Below are 5661 nucleotides of genomic sequence, written 5' to 3'. Positions count from 1 at the left end.
AAAGGCTTGAGCCCAATTTTTTATGTGTTTACGTTTGTTGGTCTGATGCTGGGTTGTAATGGTTTTTCGAACAACTTTTATTTTCTTGTCTTGAACAAGTAAGCTTAGGATAATAGGATACATGGGCGGAGGGATCTTGACTTTCCAAGACGATGCCCATGTTATCTTGACTTTTGAACATCTGGCAATATTCGGGTGGAGGGATCTTGGCTTTTCAAGACGAAACCTGGTGTTGCCTTTTTAATTTCCTGCACTTATGATCAATAATAATATAATCTTTTGGCTTTGAGCATTGTGTTCAATATGTATGTCAGTTTTGCATAACTTATTTGAATAAGTTTTTATTAGAATCTGTTTATGAAATATGTTCAACTTTTCGAAATAAGATATCTCGAAGATAATGTTTCCTGAGAATATACTTCTTGTATATTTTAAAGTATATCTCCAGAAAGTCTATCTTTAAGCATTTTTGAGGATAACATATCCTGAAAATAAAAGGTTACATATTTTTAGAAAATATGTCTTTAAGATAAAATATCTTAAGGATAATATATCCTTATGCCTTCTGTGAATTATCACAATCAAACCAAAAGATCATACCTTGAAATATAAATTGTCTGATAAAATTAAGTGTAAAGAGTACCTTTGTGGAGATCATTTATAAATCTAGTTAGCTTACATATGATGTCCCCAATTGTTGATCTTTTTAAGTATCATGCTTTTGGAATTTTGCTAAGTTAAAAACAACTTAATAATATTTATACACTTTGCGATCTGGCCGATCTTCGACCTGTCAAAACAAAGTTAGATAATCCTGACGATAAAGCCCATTTACTGGCGACAAAGCCTTTGTACTGGCGATAAAGCCTTTTCACTGGCGACTAGGCCTTTACTTGGGAGACATGAAATTGTCTAAGCTTGAGATAATACTGGGGAAAGTCCCAAACATATGGGCATGTAAATGCCAAAACTTGAGATAACATGAAAATGTTATAAACCTTAGATAACATGAAAATGTTATAAACCATATGTGTGACACGCCTGCCACTTATCTTAAGGATTCGGTATATAGCCAACAACAAACGGATTATCAGCTAGTCTGGTCCTCCTGCCTCGAACTATATCCGAATCATCGTGTGCTCCAGGCGGCGTTAGAATAGTGAAGACCTTTAAACCTTAAAAGATATCCAGGATATCTTATTCGTGCGCTCCAGGCGTTCGTTGGAAAGGTGAAGACCTTTAAACCTTAGGAGATATCAGGGATATCATATTCGTGTGTGAGGTGATCAGCCTCTAACTGTTGTGAAGATAACATATCCTTGAGATAACTGCAAAACACTAAGCTCTTGATGAGGGGTGGGTGTTAGCCTGGCTAACACCCCTCCGATGCTTAAGTCAGTAAACTTGATTTAGAGATAATAAAGTTCAAAAAATATAAAAATTGACGAGGGAATATACTTTTATCTTGAGGATACGAACATACCGGTCAAGGATACTAACAAAAATATGTTTTAAGATAGATAGCGTTCCAGGCTCTTGGTACAGGAACACCTTCCATAGTGATTAACCTGTAGGCCCATTTTCCTGCTTCTGAATCAACAGGTAAGGACCTCCCCATTTTGGAGCAAGCTTTCCATCTACTGGGTTTGTGGTATTCTGAAACGCCTTTCTTAACACTATATCTCCTACTTGGATTCTTCGAATCCTGATATTTTTAATGTAGGACTTGGCTATTCTTTGTTGGTATGCTGCCATTCTGATCCTGGCGAGTTCTCTGAGTTCATCAATGGTATCCAGGTTTTCAGTAAGACTTTGGCTGTTGGACTCAGTATCCTGGATGCTGGTTCTTGCTGTGAGGATCACCATCTCCGTAGGGATAACAGCTTCGGCCCCAAACACCAAGGAGAAAAGTGTTTGTCCCGTTACATTTTTGAAGTGGTCCTATCAGCCCAAAGAACAAATGGTAGTTCTTCAGCCTATTTTCCCTTCTTGGATACTAAATTCTTCTTTAAATTGTTGATGATGATCTTGTTACTAGATTCTGCTTGACCGTTAGCTTGAGGATGTACTGGAGTTGAATTCACCATCTTGATTCCCCAACTTTCACAAAAGTTGGTTGTTCTACTTCCGATGAACTGTGATCCATTGTCACAAACAATCTCTGCCGGGATACCAAATCTTGTCAGGATATTGCGTTTGATGAATGAGATCACATCCTTTTCTTTAACTTGGACAAATGCCCCTGCTTCGATCCACTTAGAGAAGTAATCTGTCATGGCCAGCATAAAGACCTTTCCGCCAAGAGCCTTGGGCAGCTTTGCTACAATATCCATTCCCCATTTCATAAATGGCCACGGGGATATGATAGGATATAATGGTTCAGCTGGTTGATGCAAGATGTTGCTGTGTCTTTGACAAGCATCACATTTTATGGAGAAGCTCATTGCGTCCTTCTTCATTGTTGATTTGTTGGCCAGAAGTATCCTGTCCTCAGTATCTTGGATACTAAGGCTCTGCCCCCAGTATGGTTTCCACAATCACTTCATGTATATCCTTGAGAACTTCTTGTGCTTCTTGATATTCCAAGCATCTCAAGTATGGACCTGCAAGTGATTTTCTATACAAAACATCATTTAGGATAATATATTGGGTTACCTTCATTCGGAAAGCTCTTGGACTTTCTCCGTCTAGGATCTTGTTATCCTGAAGATACCGTATTATAGGATGGGTCCAGGATACTGGATCATCCTCAGTTTTTGAAATTTCCATGACTTTGTGGTTCTCCTTTGTTGCTGGAGTCAAGATATGAACGATGGGTATCTTGATATCATCTGGTATCTTGAGAGCTGATGCTAAATTTGCTAAGGCATCTGCTTCAGTGTTCTCTTCCCTTGGTACCTGTACTATATCAAATGTTTCGAAACACATAGCTAATTTCTTAACTATTTCTAAGTATTTTGCTAAGTTTTCTGCATTCACTGCATAAGAGCCATTGAAATGGTTAGCTAATAATAAAGAATCAACATAAACTTGAAGATAGAGGTGTTCAAAAAAACCGGTTATAGAACCGGTTTGGTCGGTTTAACCGAAAACCGGTTAATAGAAAAACCGGTTATTAAAAAACCGGTTAGACCGGTTATTGAACCGCCGGTTAGTACTTCGGTTACTCATTCGTGGACAAAAACCGGTTATTGAACCGGTTAGTAAAAAAACCGGTTAAATTTAAAAACCGGTTATTAAAAAACCGGTTAACCTAAAAACCGGTTAACCGGTTAACGGTCAAAAACCGGTTAACCTAAAAACCGGTTAACCGGTTTTTAGGTTAACCGGTTTTTGACCGTTATAAAACGGCCATATGACCGTTTGGGTCCTTTTTTGCCCGTTTTTTCTTGATTTCTAGCCGTTTTTTTTAACATTTTACCCCCACAAACAACTAAATCCGAACTAATTTCATACTTTTCAAACTTACAAACTGGTGTAAACTTAACAACGGATGTTTGGTCGGTACCTCATGGTTCGCCCGACTCATACATTTGTGTGACGGCTCAGTCGTGGCAAATGATTTACTAACGGTCCAAGCTTCCACGGTAGCTTCGGAGTCTGCTTTTTCTGTTTCTGGCAGGGTTATATCGATTAGGAGGACTCGACTCACTGCACCAGCTATAGAGATGTCGATTTGCTACAAGGATTACTTGGACTCTTTAGATAGGGCACAACATCAACGCTCACTCGAGGGGGAAATGGAGTATGAAGCGGGCTTGTATGAAGACGAGGTCAATGAAGGACACACTCAACCAATGACCGATGAAGAAGCCGCGTACGACGATTACCTAAGAAATAGCTCGGGATCGGGTAGCGAAGAAAATTAGTTAAAGAAACAGCAAACATGGAGGCAAATCATGAGTAAGAAACAGCAAGTTGTTCATGTAATCGTGTCTAAGCATTCTTTTTCCTAATATGTGCTCTTATTTACTTGTTGATTTGGATTTTTCTAATTTAGTTAAAGAAACAGCAAACATGGAGGCAAATCATGAACAAACTGCGATTGGGAACAACGGGAGCATCTGCTAGTTCACGATTTAATGTTTGTATTTTTGAGTTAAATCATGAACAACAGTTCTTGGCAGAGATTTCTTCAGTGTTAATGATTTAATGTTTGTATTTTTGAGTTACGAATATGCGATAACGATTTAATGTTTGTATTTTTAATGTAAAAACTATAAATGAAAGTTATGTGTTTTTAATCTTTGGTTTGTTGAAAACACATTCACCAACACACACTCATACTCATCTTCCAAGCAAAGAACCCTAACAACGAAAGCAAAGAATGGCTTCGGTCAGTCCGTTTTGCCTTGTAGTTACCGGTTTGCCTTGTAGTTACCGGTTTGTTTATACTGTGAAAAAATAATGGTCTTCATTAAGTACAAAATATAAAAAACAAATATTCGTATTTGAAACCGCGAAATTTAAAAAAAAAAAAAAAAAAAAAAAAAAACCGGTTAATAAAAAAAACCGGTTTATTAACCGGTTCTAACCGGTTTCTAAACCGGTCCTAACCGGTTAGACCGGTTAGGGTTTTGACAGAAAAAAACCGGTTATTAACCGGTCCGGTTATTAACCGAACCGGTTTTTTTCCGGGCAAAAAAAAACCGGTCCGGTTAATAACCGAACCGGTTTTTTTAAAAAAACCGGTTTGTGCACCTCTACTTGAAGATACCTGACCTTCATATCCTTAGCTAATTGTAAACCAGCTATTAAGGCTTCATATTCGGCCTCATTATTAGTAGTCTGAAATTCACAAGATATAGATAGAGGTATTTTGTCCCCCTGTGGCGATTTTAGCAGGATACCTAGACTTGTTCCCCTTATGTTGGAGGCACCATCAGTATGCAAAGTCCAAGTCTCCTTAACCTCCCATTGTTGAACTTCTTTTTCAACTTCTTCGAGTATATCCAGGCTAAAATCAGCCACAAAGTCGGCAAGTGCCTGAGATTTGATGGCTGTCCTTGGTTCATACAAGATATCGTATGCACTAAGTTTCACAGCCCACTTTGCCATCCTACCTAACATTTCTGGTTTTCTCAAAACAGCTTTAATAGGATAGTTAGTTTTTACATTAATAACATGAGTTTCAAAATAATGTCTTAATTTAGTAGAAGCCATTATAAGTGCTAAAATTAACTTTTCAAGATAAGAATACCTGGATTTAGCATCTAGTAGACTTTTACTTACATAATATATTGGATGCTGTTGACCTTCGTGATCTTTGACGAATACAACACTGATTGCATTCCCCGAAACAGCTAAGTACAAGGATAATGGTTCACCGTCAACAAGTTTCATCAGGAGTGGTGCTGAGGATAAGTATTCCTTCAAGGATACCAATGCCCTTTCTTGCTTTTCTCCCCATTCGAACTTTTGATTCTTCCTCAGGATATCATAGAAGTCTTTACACTTCTCTGAAGATCTTGAGATGAATCTGTTGAGAGCTGCTATTCTACAAGTCAATCTTTGGACATCTTTGACATTTCTTGGTGATTTGATATCCAGGATAGCTTTGATATGCTCAGGGCTTGCTTCTATTCCTCTCTTGGTAACCATGTATCCAAGGAACTTTCCTGCTTTGACACCAAAATGACACTTAGTTGGGTTTAGCTTCAT

Source organism: Bidens hawaiensis, unplaced genomic scaffold (assembly GCF_021521415.1).
Source record: "Bidens hawaiensis isolate Kalapana, Puna unplaced genomic scaffold, B.hawaiensis_p1.1 tig00005084_1, whole genome shotgun sequence".
In the NCBI taxonomy this organism is placed as follows: domain Eukaryota; kingdom Viridiplantae; phylum Streptophyta; class Magnoliopsida; order Asterales; family Asteraceae; genus Bidens; species Bidens hawaiensis.
The sequence above is the reverse complement of the archived record's forward strand: the minus strand, read 5'-3'. Positions refer to the sequence as shown.